This window comes from Tamandua tetradactyla, chromosome X, assembly GCF_023851605.1.
Source record: "Tamandua tetradactyla isolate mTamTet1 chromosome X, mTamTet1.pri, whole genome shotgun sequence".
In the NCBI taxonomy this organism is placed as follows: domain Eukaryota; kingdom Metazoa; phylum Chordata; class Mammalia; order Pilosa; family Myrmecophagidae; genus Tamandua; species Tamandua tetradactyla.
The window spans coordinates 43,344,398-43,362,082 of NC_135353.1; the positions used below are offsets into that span (position 1 = coordinate 43,344,398).

The following is a 17,685-nucleotide window of genomic DNA, read 5'->3' on the forward strand; positions in this document are numbered from 1 at the left end:
ATCCTCCCTAAACCCATTGATTGGATTTTTGATGATGTTTTTCTTGTCTGTTTGAACAACCACAATTAATTGTTTGAACACCTGTATCTCATTTGAACTGTTTGTTTGTTTATTTGCCTGGGCCATATCTTTGATTTTTGTAGTATGACACATTTTTTGATGGCATCTAAGCATTTGATTTCCTTAATTAGTCTATTCTGAATGTTGTTTTCATCTTTTTTCCTAAGGGTTTCTTGGTGGATGGCACTGTGTTCTATCTTTTCTTTGACATTCAGTTCAATGTATTCTAGACTACTGGCATACATTTTCTGTTTAACCCAAAATTTTTCAGTCATGTTTTTTCTGTTTCTTGCCCTGTATATATGGAAACTTTATTTTCTTGAAGAGGGTATCCTGAGAGATTATAGACCCCAGTCAAATTTTCCCATACCAGACAGCCCACGACTGTGGGAGGAAGGAAGAGCTGGCATCAATTTTCCCTGAGTGTGCGGCCCAGGACATTGTCAACCTTTCCCACGAAGCCTCTGGACTCTTTGCTTTACTTCATCTGCCTAGCATGTGGTTCTTGTCTGTTTGAGGTTTCCCACCAACTTCAAATGATGTGGTGCCTTTAATTTCAACAGATTATCTCTGCCATGGGAGTGGTTGAAAAAGAGGTGAGGTAGTATGATGGACTAAATTGCTTCTGTTTTCCAGTCCTTGGGGCCTAAATTCCTTGAAGGTGGATTTCACTTGATTTGGGCCCTGCCCCCCCTTTCCTTGGGCAAGCTACACCCTTTAGAGAATTAACTCCTTTCACCTTACTAGTTACTTTGTCTTTCAGACAATCTTAATTGTGCCCCTGCCTGTGGCAGTGCTGGAGCCTGAGAGTGCTCCAAGTTTTATCTAATGAACTGTTTGTGGAGTTAAAAAAAAGAAGAAATATCTTTTCAGAGCCTGACCCTCACTCCTCAGGTTTGTTAATGAATAGCTGAAGTTGTACATGGCTCTATGTATCTCCGGGCTCTAAGTACCCCATTTTCTTGGCATCCAGCCCTTTTCCAGCATTTTGTGCTGTCCAACTCAAAATGTGTCCAGTTTTGTTATTTATGTCTGTCAGCCTCACCCCCTCTCTGCTGGGACAAAATCTCCTAGTTCCTTTAGTGTCATATCCATGTTTATCTGAGCTAGGGGTATGTTTTCACCAGTAAGAATTTGTTAATTAATTCCACAATTGGGTCTTGGTTGAGCTAAGCCCTTGCTGCTAGTCAAGTTTGTTTCTTTCTTCCTCTTGGAACCAGTCTGTTGTGCCCATGGGAGTGCGGCACCAGCCTCTCAAGCTAGGGAAACTTGAAGTTCTGTGTGGAATCTCAGTCATTCCACCTCATTCAGACTGATGTGTACTGTGTGTCTGGTCACTATTGTTCCCCCTGCACTTTTTTAGTGTCATTCTTGGATATTTACTAGCTGCTCTGAAGGACAAACTAAATTCTATGCCTCACTATGCCACCGTCTTGCCCCTGTCAATCCATTTAATTTTTTTGTATGCTGTATGGTGGGAGTCATATTTTGTTCTTTTACCATGTGACTATCCCATTATTGCAGCATCATTTGTTGAAGTATTATTTTGGGCGGAGTGCATGGGCTGGGAATCATACCTGGGTCTCCCTCATGGCAGGCAATAATTCTTCCACTGAATTATACTTTCACCCTCTATTTGAGATAATCACTGATAAGGCACAATTACTTCTGACATTTGTTAATTTTATTTATTTTTTTTTGCATCTGTCATACCTTTTTTAGCCCTCTTTTCCTCCATTACTGCTTTTTTTTGTTTAGATTTCTTTTGTAGTGAACCATTTTAAATCACTTATTTCTTTTGGCATAAATATTTTAGATATTTTATTTTGTTTACCATAGGGATTACATTTAATACTTCAAATATATTATTGTTTAGTTTGGATTTTGATGATTTATCTAGAGTTTGTCTCCATGTGAATCCCTTTGTATTTATCTTGCTTGGTGGTCATTGAGCTTCTTGGATGTGAATGTTGATCAGATTTGGGAAGTTTTCAAAAATTATTTCTTTAAATATTTTTTGCACTTTTCTCATCTCCTTCTGAGATTTCTGTGATGCATTTGTTGGTACACTGTTTCGCATAGTCTCCTCAGTCTCTGTTCTTTCTTCTACGTTCTTTTTTCCTTCTGTTCCTCAGGCTGCATACATTGTTAACTGACCCTTTCTTCTTTCTACTGTAATTAGTTGTTGATCCCCTATATGGAATTTTCATTTTTTATTACACTTTTCAGCTCCAGAACTCTATTAGTTTTTTTTATAAGTTTCAACTCTTTGTTGATATTGTGAAATTGTTGAAATAACATTCTTTTGATTTGCTTTAGTTTTCTGAACATGATTTATTCTAGGTCTTTCAGAATACTTGAGGTAGTTGACAAAATTTCTTTGTCTAGTAAGTGCATTGTCTTTGCTTTATCAAATTCTGTTTTTGTTCATTCTTTCCTATGAATTAGCCATATTTTTTCTTGTTTCTTTGCATGCCTTATAGGTTTTTTTAATGGATATTTTGAATATTATAATGTGGTAACTCTTGAAATCAGATTCTTACTCCCTCTCTGTTTTTTTTTTTTAATGTGGCTTCTATTGGGTTGAATCTGTTTGTTTAGTGAATTTTTACAATGTTTTCTTGGAAACACTCTTTTCTTTTGCATGTCTGGCTGCTAACATCTCTTTTCATTTTGTTTGTAGTTACCTAGTGCCTTGACAGGGATTTCCTTAAATTCCTGGAACCACCACCAACAACAACAAGGAATGAGGTAGAAGAAAATCATATTCACTATTCTTTGCACTGGTTTTTAAATGCTTCTTCAGTGCTTTTCCAGACTTTTTATAACTCAGCCTTTACTTATTATTTGTGTTAAGCTTAAAGATCAGAACATGGTGAATGCTTAGTGACTTCTCAGGTTCTTTTTTTTTCTAGATTCACAATATATAGGGGAACTTTTCAAAGTCCTTCTTCCACAAAGTATCTCTCTCCCCAGCTTATTCTCTCATGCTTTTGGAATATATCTTGTTTCTTCTAACTATATTCTTTTGCTTCATGTGACAATGTGACAGAAACTTGTTCATTTGCCTTTCAATGCTTTTGAGAAATATTCCCCCCATTGCTTCTCTTATCCCTGATATAGTTCTGGCTTATGTGAATAAAAGAAAACCACCTTGCACCAGTTCTTCCAAGAGGTCTCGGGTAGCTCAAAACAGAAAATCACAATTTCTTTTGATCAAGTCGCACTTTCTCCCTCCTAAACTAGAGACCCACATCAGAAACACATGTTCTCATTTTCAAGATTCCTGCTGAGCTTATGAGTGTGGGAGGGGTAAGGTGTTGCTGCAAAGTTCTTCTACCATGTTTATGTTACCTTTTCTTTTTTTATTTAGCATTCTTTCGATTTCCATTCATCTCAGACAATTTTTCAGATTCTTGATTTTAAAATATTTTTCTCACGTTTTCAAAGTTTCTGTGGAGAGATGAGAGTAACTTCCACATTCTCTCTGGCATCAAGCAGTTAATCTTGTAACCTTTAATAAATCAATCATACATAATCAGAAAGGAATAATAAATGGTTTCCACTCACAATCAAGTTATACAATTCTTATCCATAATAAGAAGTAAAAAGGGTGAAGTAGGAAAGAGGCCAGAGGAATTTCTCTAGCAAGGACTTCATGAAAATTTGAAAGAAAAAATGTTGTTCCTATATGTTCTAGTTTACTAGCTACTGGAATGCAATATATCAGAAATAGAATGGCTTTTTAAAAGGGGAATTTAATAAGTTGCTTGTTTACAGTTCTAAGGATGCAAAATTGTCCAAATTAAAACAAGTCTATAGAAATATCCTACAGTATAAGGCATCCAGGAAAAGAAATCTTGGTTCCAAAAGGCCAATGGCACTCAGTGTTTCTCTCTCAGCTGTAAGGGCATGTGGAGAAGTCTGCTAGCATTCTTTTCCAGCTTCTTTTATCATGAAGCTCCTCTGAGGGCATTTACCTTCTTCAGCTCCAAAGGTCGCTGGCTGATAGACTCTGTTTCATGGTTCTGTAGCATTCTGAAGCTTCTCCAAAATACTTCTTCTTTTAAAGGATTCCAATAAACTAATCCAGACCCGCATTAAATGGGTGGAGACATGTCTCCATCTACTCAAGTTTAATACCCATAATTGATTGAGTCACATCTCCATGGAGATAACCTAATCAAGTTTCTAACCTATAGTACTGAACAGGAATGAGAAGAAAACATTCCATCCACAAGACTGATGAGGATTAAAACATGGCTTTTCTAGGGTACATAAATCCTTTCAAATCAGCACACCATATAACACTGGGGAATATAGAATCTATTTTGTTGTAAATCTCATCACATAAGTATCTAACCCTTCTATTCTACCCAAACTGCTAACTCCTATTATTAGCTGTCCGGTAACAAAATGTTGATAGCACTCTGCTGTGAAGAAAACCAGAGGATGGTAGTGATGTTTAAGATGAAAAACTAAGAATCTTATAAATCAGAGTTATTAAGAAAGCCGCTCAAGGTCACAAAGCTAAGAATATATAGATCCATGACTTTTATTCAGGTTTCTCAAACTAAGAAATTTCACTGTATATAGAGACCCAGGGCCCAGGCCTCTACTCTATATTGAAAATAAGTTATTGCATGCAGCTGCCTACAATTATTGGGGCAGAAGACATCCTCATGGGGAGAGGGGAAGAAATGTACAGATAGTCATAAAGAAAGCATTAAAACACCACTCATTTGATCACTGCTGATAACAAACTTCGAGAATCCTGTGTCATGAGACCCTGCTGAAACTCTGTTCTCACACCTTATAGAATGTTTTTATTCTAAACCCTTATAAACTGCCATTTGCACTCTCCACTCTTTTGTAGAGCACTGACTTGCATTTTCCAGATGGCTGCCACCAGGAGAGATCTTCTTCTGTTCGTAAGTCCCAATAAAATCCATGCTTAACTCTCTTCCTAGCATGTTCTTTGGGTCTTGTGGTTATGCTGACCTGAGATATCCAAGGGCTGGGCTAGAACCATTGACAAGCCATCCATAAGACCAAAGAGTCATGGGCTATAGCAGGCATGAGTTCTGGGAAGGGAGAATCTGTAGGAGAAATCACAAATTGGCCTATATCATCCATGTGGGGAGGAATGGCTGCCCTTCTGGCCAAATGGGGACTGCCACAAGAGTATGGGGAAGCTGTGAGAACCCCAGTGGCTTTGCTAACACTTTTGAACTAGTAGCAGAACAACTGGATTTTAGCAAAAAGAAAAAAAAATCACCAAGTATTGATAGCCATAGCTTGGTCCATTTTAGGATTCTTATATATTGCCACATAGGCATAACATACTGCAAAATAAATAGCCCACCATCTAGAGGAGGGATTAAAACTAGAAAAAGATACACATTGTGCCCAGGCAGAAGTGAAAGACTCCCTGACTGATTGCCTGCACTAGTGCATGGTCAGAGAGAGTACTGGCATGAAGATATGACTCAGTCAGAGGTTTTAAGTTGCCACAGGATTTTAGTTACACTGAGATGGAACCCTGAAGTGTGGGACCCCATAGACTCCTTCTCAGTAAAGTAAGAGGATGAAGAATGGGAGGTGGAGAAGGATGAAGAGCCCCAACCAGTGCATCCCATAATACAACAGAAATGGAAGGCATCGCAGGATCAGCTCTTTGGTGCTCAGCAACTCTACTGCTGAATTGGGTTGTCTAAGGCAGTGTATGAACAAAAAAAACTAAGGATTCCCTATGCAAGTGGGTTCTGAGGTTAAGGCACATTTGAGCAGAGGAGGTAGTGCTTTCTGGAGTGGAACTGAGTAAATTGTCATCTATTACCACCCGACCTTAGTTACAACAGTTTTATGCTACCTCAGCTGATGCAAAAACTGCCTCCTAATTGATATGCTGATTGATGGGTGCAGAGCTGTATGGCTTAATGAGGGCGATATAACACACAATAACCCCACTGACAAAATATGGAGGAGCTAAAAGACATTTTAAAAGGGCTGAGAATGAAACCCACCATTTATGCTGTGACTTTCATAGGTCCCAACACTGAAGCTTTTACTGCAGGAATGAAAGGCACAGTATTGCATACTGTCCCAACCACTACTATGGGCTACTCACGTCTATGCTAAGATGGTTAGTAGGAAAGACCATTTCCTTTGCCACTCAAGCTGTAGCTGACCTCAAATAATCAGAGATGCAAAGGGGGTAGCAGTAAGGGTAATGGGAAAGGCTCTTCATGAGCATGTTGGCCCTAACTGGGTATCTCACAACCAGATGTGGTCTGATACCCTTGCTGCAGGCACAGAGTATATAGAAAATCAACCTAATGCAGTCATGGTAAACTATGGAGCAAATTATCTAAGGATCAAAGATCTGATAAAGTGAGTTCCCAAGCTCCTGAGGGAGAAAAGATGTCAGGAAAGAAACCACCGTTCAGAGCCCAAGACTAGGATCCTTATGCTCTCCCAGAAGAGGCATGGCAAACCCCTTTCTTTCTTGCATAGTGGGGAGTTTGAGTTCCCAAGGTGTGAACAATAACTAAGGACCCCAGAGGCCAGAGGCCACATGTAGAATTGACTATCTATTTGTCCCTTACTAACCAACAGCAAATGATAGCACTAGTAGGTATGGGAGCTGAATGTACCTTAATCTATGGGAATGTACCCCAATTCCATGCGCCAGTACTGCTTATACATAGCTATGGGGTGAAAATGACCTAGTAAAGTGACACAGTTTAACTTTAAAGATAGGGAGATTGCCCTTTGCACTGGTTTTAACCTGTTATGTCACCTCAGAAAAGCATATGTTCCTTTAATCCATCCCTTTAGGTGCAGATCTATAGTGGATGGCACCTTTGCTTAGGTTGTTTCCATGGAGACGTGACACAGTCAATTCAAGATGGGTATTAATCCCCTTGCTGGAATCATTTATGAGAGAATAAAAGGCAAATAAATTTTAAGCAACATGATATTCAGAAAAGCCCTGGGAGAAAGTAACAAGGACCCATAGAAATCCAGAAACATGCTGGAGAGAAGGACCAACAGATTTGACCATGGGCCTTCTCATATGACAGAGGAAGCCTGGATGCTGCTGCCTTTCCTCCAAGAAAGAATGTTCCTCTTGATCCCTTAATTTTGGCATATTCATGGCCTTAGAACTGTAAATTTGGAACTTAATAAATCCCCCTTGTAAAAGCCAATACATTTCTGGTATATTGCATTCTGGCAGCTTTAACATACTGGAACATATTTTAGTACCATGAGTGGGGTACTTCTGATTTTGCAAATACCAAACATACTGGAATGGCTTTATAAATGGATAAGGGGAAGATTCTGGAATAATTGCAAAGATCTTGACAGGAAAGGCCTAGATTGCTTTGAAGAGACTGTTGGTAGAAATATGGACTCTAAATATACTACTTATGAGGCCTTAAACAGGAATGATGCATGTATTATTGCCAACTGAAAGGAAGGTGACCCTTGTTTTAAAGTGGCAGTGAATTTTGGAAAACTGAATTCTGGTGTTGGATGGAAGGAAGAAATTGGAAGTGACCAGCTGGAATATCTAGATGAGGAAATTTCCAAGCTAAATGTGGAAAATGCAGCTTGGCTTCTCCTTTAAGGTTAATAGTAAAATGTGGCAAGAAAGGGATAAGCTGAAAACTGTACTCTTAGGTACAAAGAAATCAGAAATTGATGGCTTGGAAAATTCTGGGTATCCAGAAAGTGAGTCATCACAGAATAGAGCCCCATATGATGATTTAACTAAACATGAAGCAAGTCAGTCATTACAGGAAAAGCCACGATTTGACATGGCATTATCCATAAAGGATCTGTGGAAAGTTCTTCTGTCTGAAGGTTGTGATCTTTAGATGTTTCATTGAAAGCTGAAAAGTTTATTTTGGGATCTGTATAAATGGAATTGCTTCTTGTCTGGACTAAAAGGGGCAGAAAAGGGACATGTGCCTGTTTGAAAGGTGTACGTACCCTAGAAAAGCCATGTTTCAATTCCAATCCATCTTGTGGAGGCAGCCATTTCTTTTAATCCCTATTCAGTAACACAGGGTGGAAACTTGATTGGATTATCTTTGCAGAGATGTGGCTTGCCCAATTGTGATTAGAGGGAGATGTGACGTCACCAATCCCAGGTGGATTTTGATTAATTTACAGGAATCCTTTGAAAGATGAAATATTTTGGAGGAAGTGAGAGTGCCACAACAGAGCCAGGAGAACCTTGAGAGCCCACACAGCCAACGAGACCTTTGTAGATAAAAAAGGAAAATGACCCTGGGGGAAGATTCATGAAACAAGAAGCCTGGAGAGAAAGCTAGCAGATGTTGACATGTTTATCACGTGCATTTCTAGTTGAGAGAGAAACCCTGAACATTGTTGGCCTTCTTGAACCAAGCAAGGTATCTTTCCCTAGATGTCTTAGATTGGATATTCTTATAACCTTGCTTTAATTTGGACATTTCCACAGTCTTAGAACTGTAAACTAACAACTTAATGAATTCCTCTTTTTAAAAGCCATTCCATTTCTGGTATATTGCCTTCCAGCAGCTTGCAAACTAGAACAGGGCAGATTGAAGGAAAAATGATTTTAAAGGCAGAACCATGGAAGCCAAGGTCTGTAGGTAAGTCACCACAGACCAGGAGTTTGGACCCAGCCATGCACGTGGAAAAGGTGAATTTGCCTTCAAGTTTACAAAGGGTGGGTCATCTGCCACATTGATGGGAAGACTTTTGCTGCCCCAGGCTTCAGAGAGAGTTGAGCACATTCCTTGGGCATTGGGAAGTGCCTGACCACCACCCCACTGTTCTGAAAGGCTTAAGCCTTTGCCTCGGAGATGGCAGAGAGTAATTGTTGCACTGATAATTGAAGAGGGTGAGTCCAAAAACAGGTTGGTTTCCCCAATGCCTGGACACCCCAGTATTTGGAAAGGGCAGAGCCACTGCATAAGCCTTTGGATAGGGTGGGACTGCTGCTCTCCCAAACCCTGAGTGTAAAATGTCATTCTATAAAGGGCTTTCAGACCTCAAAATCTCATGAAGCATGCTCTGCAGGTTTTTAGAACTGTTTGGGAAATTTGACCCCTGTTTTACTTCCAACTTCTCCCTAATGGCTATGGGAAGGTTTATCCTATGACTGTTTCTCCTTAGTATATTGGAGAAAGATAATATATTTTGAATTTCACAGTTCCACAGCCAGAGGATAATTTTGCCTTAGGAAAAACTACACCTGTAACTGATTTTGATAAGACTTTGAACTTAATATTGTTGTTGAAATTATTTAAGCTTTTGTGATGTTGTGATGGAATGAATATATAGTATATGTGGAAATGATATGTCTTTTTGGGTCCCAGATGGTAGAGTTTGCTGGTTTGAATTTGTTATGCTCCCCAGAAAAGCCTATGTCCTTTTAATCCTTCCTTGTGAGTGCAGTCCTATTGTGGGTGGGTACTTTTGCTTAAGTTGCTTCCATGAAGATGTGACTCACCTCATTCAAAGTGGGTATTAATGCCCTTGGTGGAGTTCTTTATGAGAGGATAAAAGGCAGAGAAATTTTGGACAGAGGTAAGAGATGGAAATGACCCAGGAGAAACAAGCAAGGACCCATAGAAGTGAAGAGACATTTTAGAGACAAGAACCAACAGTCATTACCATGTGCCTTTCCATGTGACTGAGAAATGCTGGATGCCAGCAAACTTTCCTCTGAGAAGGTATCTTCTTCTTGATGCCTTAATTTGGACATTTTCAAGGACTTAGAACTGTAAATTCATAACTTAATAAATCCTTTTTGTAGAAGCCAATCCATTTCTGGATTATTGCATTCCAACAGGTTTAGCAGATGTATATGGTATATATTTCCATTATACAAGAATACGTTTTAGGAATTTATCTTCTCCAGGATGCCACACTTCAGACCAATAAAGTGGAATTCCATCCCTGGTGTAGCATGATCAAAATGGTCTTAAAGAAGCAGGCAAAGTGGTCCCCTGTAAAAGTAACCCCATCTCTGAAAGTTGTGACTACAAAAGAATATAAACTTTTGGGAGGGGACCAAGGTATCTCAGCAACTACCAAAGAGTTGGAGCAGGTAGGGATAATAATATTCACCTATATCTCTTTCAATAGTCCTGTATGGCCAATATGAATTCCTGATGGAATGTGGTGTATGGCAATATATTATCAGGAGTTAAACAATGTCAAAATACTATTGTATGTTGCAAACCCAAGAATGGCTGGTTTATTATGAGACATTAGTACCCAATTTTGTCAATTTAAATTTGTATTGTATCTTGCTAATACCTTTGTTAGTATCTCCCTAGAAAAATCAAGCCAGTCTGTATTCAGCTTCAATTGGGGAAGCCAACAATGAACGTTTACTGTGATTCCCCAAGGCTATGTACATAGCTCAACCATCTGTCACGATCCTGTGGCAAAGATTTGGTGAAATGGAAAAGTCCCACTAGTGTAACCCTATTTCACTGCATTGATGATGCCATGTTAACCAGTAATTCTCTTTCAGAATAAGAAGAAGCCTTGGACTCATTGTTATCTCACTTTAAGAGTCAGAGATGGACAGTTAATAATGACAAACTACAATGCCTTAGTTGATCTCTAACAAATTCTTATGTATTGTATCACTGGGTAAGACAAAAATAATTCCCTCTGCAGTAATTGATAAAGTACAGTATTTTCCTATGAGATAAACACCCAAACAATTAATGGCTTTCTTGGGGTTGTTGGGGATATTGGAGCCCTTTTCTTCTACACTTAGACCAAGTGTTAAACCATTGTATGGTTTTATTAGGAAAGGTCATCTCTGGGAATAAGATATTTCCCAGCAAGCTGCTTTATGAAAAGCAAAAAAGGAAATAGCACAGGCACAAGCACTGGAGACATAGATCCAGACCTGTCCTGTGAATTGAATGTAGCAAGCACTGACACTGGCTTTGGATGGAGTCTTTGGCAGAGACAACATTTTAAATGAATGTCCCTTGGCTTTTGGTCACAAATATGGGAAGGGGAAGAATGAGATTCAGCCCACTGGAAAAGCATGTGTGTGCTGCATATAATGCCTTATTGCAAGTGAAGGGACTGGCACAAAGATGCCCAGTAACCCTGAAAAAGGTCATCCCTATTCAGGGATAGATGACAAATACAGATTCTCAGTCATGCTCTGGCAGTGTCCAACTGAATACATGGATCAAATGGAAAGCTAACCTGCTACAGTGCAGTATTTTCAATACCAGCCCTCTGAGTGCAGAAATACATGAGATTCTTGGACCAGTATCTTATATAGAAAATTTAACAGCTAAAATTCCTGCATCTGAAATAACTATTGAACTGCATACTATAGAAGACACAGATACCATTCCTGAGTCTGCATGGTACACTGATGGATCTGCTAGTGGACAGACCCCCACATGAAAAGCTGTGGCAGTAGAACTCAGCACTGACAGTATATGTTGAGAGACTAGTGCTATGCAAAGCAGTCAATGAACTGAGTTGAAAGCATGTGTTGATGGTAATGGTCATCATCCAGGAGACATGCTTACTATCTGTAATGACAGCTGGGATGATTAAAAAGGCCTTATGACCTGGATGGCAATCTGGAATCAGGAACAATAGGCAGTCATGGATCTCTGCCTATGGGAACATAAATTGTGGAAAGACATCTTGGATGCACGCCAATGATAAGTGGTAATTATCATGTCCCTGCCCATATCCCCAATATGTTACCCAGGAATGTGCAAGCAGATGCACTTGAACAGGTTCAGAGTAGCTCAGCTGAAATCAGGGAAGAAGTAGAATGGTTTCATCAGGAAAACTTGTACCAAGAGTATCAAACCCTTTTGTATCTGGCCTAGCAGTGCCAGCTGCCAATCATGTGCCAACAGCTAGTGGACATAACTAGAGATTTTCCTTCTTGTTCCCTGCAACAACCCTATAGGCTCACACACGAGGTGGGACGCATTGGTTGATCACAAATCCCAGTGACCCAGTGGCAAGTGCTCCCCTTCTGCTCTTGGAGGGGGCAAGGTGTGCTTTTACTGCCATGGACATGGCTACATGACTGTTGCTGACTTTCCCAGTGAGGAAGGCTAACCAACGGGCCACCATCTGATGTTTGGAGAAAGTGAGACACAGTACAATGTTTGGAGAAAATAAGTGGTCTTTTTGGACTGCCTACATGAATAGGCAGTAATTGGGGGCTCCTTTTCACTAGGCAGATATTCCAATCATGGGCAAAGAATCAGGACATCATGTGGATGTTCAATTTGCCCTACAATCCCACAGATGTGGGCTTTATTGAAAGAAAGAATGGTCTCTTAAAGAAAGAGTTGGAAGATAATAGAAAAGCCCTTGCAAGAGTTGACTAAAAAACTCGATCAGCCTTAGTCCATTCTAATGTGGTGCCACTGGCTGCTGCACATGCTCCTATTGAAGTGCTAACAATAGGAGTGATGTAAGTGATGAGAATACAAATTAAAGGGTCATCCAATTTACAATCTAAAAGGAAGAATAATAATTATGTGTTGTTGTTTATGGTTCATACCATACAAACTGGAGAGAATGAAGTCCTTCGTCTTTGGCATTGGCCCAAGCAGCTGCACTGATAGGGAATCTTAAACCCATGGGGAATAGGAATCATCCAAAATATTGTAACCCAACAGTCATATATACACAAAAAAATGCTTGTTAAAATATTTATCACCATTCTGGCTCCTCTTGCCATAGGAATCCTATGCATGCCTATGTGGAACTTTCTTATGCCCAGATTAACAACTGCTGTAATGCAGAGGACATGTAATTTGCAATGTGAAAATATTTGGTACTTAAATGTCCAGACAATACTCCTCTGTCTCATACTTCATTATCAACCAATAGAACTCTAGCATATATGTTGGTATATCAGCAGCAATTACACCTTATTTTTCCTGTTAAACATCTTTTTCACTCATAGCACCAGAGCAAATACCTTCCTAGAGTGGGGTTCAGCAGTAAGTCATGTCCACAATTGAATACAGTGTTGGGTTTGAACAGACTTGCCATCATTGGGTGCTACCAGCCTTCCTTGCACTGTGACTTTTGTGATTGGACTGAGTGGAATACCCTGCTGGTCTGGCACAATTCAATGCATCAGAAAATCTGGAAAATAATCTTCTCATTTAAGGCTGAAATCCAGTGACCATCTTATAATGAGACCAGGGTTTACCTCTCATCCCTTGTACAGGTACAGGTGAACAAGCCCAAAGCTGTGTTGTAGTATGCTGTATATCATGCTTTAGGGTGGTTGACACTAGAAGCTATAACAGTAGACCATGTTGACACTTTCTGTTTGGAAAGAGTTAATGGACTTCATGATGTGGGTGGTTATCCCCTGAATTGTGTAATTTTGCTGTTAACCTACAAATAAATAGTCTTTTCCACTGGCATGATATGTCCAGTGAAAATGGGGCATATATTTCCCCTAAGGGATAGCCATGGACTTTTGGGCAACATTGTTGACCCTATTTACCCTATAAATGAACAGAATATTATACTTTGGGATAGCCCTATGTCCCCACTACCTTATATGCTTCTTTATCCTATACTCCTAGTAATCGGAAGATGGTTAAAGCTAGTTATAGAATAAAACACACTCCCTGGTAGTATTATACTTTAGCCATTCTTGCACCAGTTTGAGCTACAATATTTACTGAAAAATATGTGGCAACTTTAGTCAATCACATTTCTCAAGCAATCAACGATTTAGCCATATCCTCACTAAGTAAAGAAACCTCACAGCTTAGAAAAATAGTTCTAGAAAATAGAATGGCCTCAGATATCCTCACTGCAGCACATTAATTTATCTTAATTCATGTGCAATGCTGTGTATATATTCCTGATTATTATTACAATGTTTCACAAGTTTTTAAACATGTGCAAGTGCACATACATAATATTGATCAAAGTAGGCCCCTTTACAAAATGGTTTAATTATCTTTCTTGGCCATAACTGCATCTCTTTGTAGGTTTGTTATTTCTGTGTGGGGGACTTCTAGGGTTCTGTTGTCTCTTATACTGCTGTTGTGGAACATAAATACAAAGTCTGTCCCATGGGCAATGTAGGCTGCTGTGACAAAGTGGATTGTGGAGACCCAGGGCCCAAACCCACTCTTCATATTAAGAATAAATTATTGCATGTAGCCACCTACAGTGATGGCTACAGAAGTTAAAGGTCATCAAATATCCTCAAGAGGGAAATAATGTACAGAGAGTATCATAAACAAAGCATTAAAGCCAACCTCTAGATCCCTGTGTCATGAGACTCTGCTGAAACTCTATTCTCACATCCTATAAAATGTCTTTGTCCCAAACCCTTATAAGCTGCCCATTACATTTTGTGTCCTTTTGTGGAACACTGACTTCCATTTTCCAGATGGCTGCCACCTGGAAAGATCTTCACCTATGTGTAAGTCCCAATAAAATCTGTGCTTAACTTTTTGCCTGTGTGCTCTTAGTCTTGGGGCTGTGCTGGCCTGAGCTCTCCTAGAGCTAGGTTGGGACACTGTACTACAGTGCTTCAATCATTTTTTTTAGAAATTTAAGCACACAGTCATTTGCTTATGAACTTTCAAAAGTATAATTAAGCAATCCTGTTAGAGATATTTTAAAATAGGAAAATATTTGAATTTGAAAATTGTGTGAGCTTGCTGAAAACAGACAAATCTGAGTATGAGCTGTAACTTGCAGTGGATATTGTTGATTGCCTACCTATCATCTACACGCATTCCCTCTTATTTATAGTATCCACATTTTCATTCAGCATCTCTTTACCATGATGTAATTTAGGGGTAAAGTAACCTCACTCCCAGCTCTCAGAGTGGCTTAAGACAATCAGCACATTCCATTCCTCTGGCTTGACCAGGATAATTGGTTCTGGGTTTCTCATGTCATCTAAGTGGACCAATCAGGATGACTCAACAACCTTTCTTGAAATTCTGAGCAGAAATCCTTTTCCCTCTTGGGCAGTACTGTATGTTTATTTGAAGCCTCATATAGTACAGCAATATTGCAAGTATGGCAGAAAATAGCTTTAGTATAACAGACATTGTGGGAGGTTGAATGGAAAGTCAGAAAGAACCAAGTGCTTTACACCGTAATTGAGATATTAAATTCATCAATTCTAAAGTTGTTTCTGACTTTCCTCTGAACTTACATATTCATCACCCAATAAATCCTCTTTGTGGTTTAAACCAGCCTGGATTTTCAGTTGCTTGCAACGGAATACATACAGACTGATGCAGAAACTTAAGAAAATAAAGTAGGAAATGGAATATATTTATATGTGGAAGTAAAAAGTAGACCCTTGCTGCTTAATTATGTAATCTGTTCAAAGTTAATCTGTTTTGTGGCTCCAAGATTAGCATAAGGTTTCATGCCAGAGAACACTTGTCTAACATCCAACAAATCTTCTCTGAAGTCTCTTAGACATTCCAAAGAGAGTTTTCATTCATAACATACAGTAAAACTTAAAACAAAAAATCCTCTCAAGACATCTACTAAAACCTATGATTTCAGCAAGTCAGCTGATCCCAGTCCCTCTCACTTATTTATGACTACTTTAAGCTTTATCTCAAAGCCAGGAGATATCAGCTCTAGTCTTTTCTCTCACATCTCACCCTGCTTTCCTCTATTGAATTCATAGTTTTCTTTCCCATTAGAAATTTTCAGCCCTTTTAATACATTTGATAAGTTAATCAATCTATTTCTAGTCCTTTCCTTCATGCATTAATCTGATCTCCAAAATGGTCTAGGAATCTAGCTAGCAAAGAAATAAACCTCATTAGCTGGCAAAGCTTTGAATACTCCTTTGTCATTATTCTTTCTTATCATATTCCTGTTTATGATACACAGATCTTAGAATTGGAGAGCTTTACATCTAAAATGGATCTTAGAGCTTGGCAATATGACTAATTCTAGTTGGCAGTTTGTTTTGTTTCCATAGAGTGAAAATGAAATAAGAGATCACAATAAAAAAAATTAGAGGTTATCTACTTTCAGTTGAATGAGCTGTACAAATAACCATTTTCAGGGGTCCTTTGGTCACTTGCTGTAGTATTTGAACACTGTGGGAAAAGGAACAAAGCTCGCTAGAGGATAAACTGAGAAGAAAGTGATAACTCTTGGTAAATATTCTCCTTTCAGTGATCTTATAGCCCCTCCTCCTATCACCTGTCATTCTCCTCCCTCTCAATAGATGCCTGGTACTCACTTCACCGCTAAAAACACAGTGCTACCATACAGCTCTCTACTGAGACTAAGATTCCAAATTTTCTACTCAAGGCCATAAATTGCAGGGATGCATTAAGCTACAATTTGAAAGAATGCAGACTTAATGAATTATTTATCAATTGTACTTTCAATATTAAATATTGTTTTAAATTACATTCTAGCATTACATAAATCAGATTATCTGTTGAGGCCTTTGCCCTTCAAAATCTAATCAATCCTAGTTCCATTTGCCATCCAGATTTCTTAATCAACAGGAAATCTCTGACTGTCCCTTTGTGGGCCACCCCTTGCACCAGTCCCTGTAGACAGAGTAAAGGGAAATGATGATTGGTCTGGGTCTCATAAAACCCCTGTGGTCAGCTGAAGTGGGGATGGGGTGATGTGACTAAACCAAAAGAACAACAAGAAATTGGGGAAAAGCAATTCCCAGAAGAAAGATGGGGTTATGCTGCCAGAATAGGAGAAAAGATACTTAGCCAGAAAAAAATGACTATTGGTTGGTTTCTCTGATTTTTATGACCCTGGCTTCTGTCTAGTTTTTGTTCTCTACTTTATATATTCCATATCTTTATTAATCTCTGCTACATGCAGATTCAGGTTTGGGGTTCAGTCTCTTTTCCTTGATTTTCATAAGGGCACCACTCATACAGGGTTTTTTGTAGTAGCATTTTGTGAAAGATTGTGGTGAAAAAGAGGGTCTCATTTCAGCAATGCAAGCAATTTTGAATTGAGCATCAGATAAGCCATTTCTTACAAATTCCTCAACTTTTTCTGACAATTCAAGCGTGCACCTCCCACCTTGTTTCTTCTTCCTCCCAGCTCCTCTGCTTTCCCCAGAATCCTAACCCTTTCTTCTCAAAAGCAAATATATGTAGAAAATATTTCCCATTTTCTCTTTCACAGCAATTTGGCAGTCCCTTTATTTTGTCACCAGGTGCAGACTCCAAATTCAGGCTTATCTTTTCACTTGTAAATATCTTCAAGGTATTTTGCTTCTGGCTTAGAATAGCATTAAAACAAATCTGTTATGTAGATCAATATGGTGATTAGTAAATGCTATTCTTTGCTATTAAAAAGTTTTATATGTGATAAAAAAGGGATTATGGAGGGAAAAATTATAATACAAATTTTAATTCACTTGCCTTTACTCCAGCCATGGGAAGCCTTACTTTTAGGACCATGAAGTTTTCCTGCAGCACCAATCTATGCCTGGCAACTTCTTCCCAAATGGCAGACATAGTAGCTACAAGAAATTGCCTCAGAAGTTCTAGATCTATAACTTCAAACCTATGAAAAGACAACAAATATTAGAAATTCTGTGAGGGTCTC

General features: G+C 38.9%; 1 pseudogene; it reads right to left on the bottom strand.

Annotated features, from left to right (window-relative positions):
- LOC143671794 (BTB/POZ domain-containing protein 1 pseudogene) overlaps positions 1-17,685 on the bottom strand; it is a 67,020-nt pseudogene that overhangs the window by 11,694 nt on the left and 37,641 nt on the right.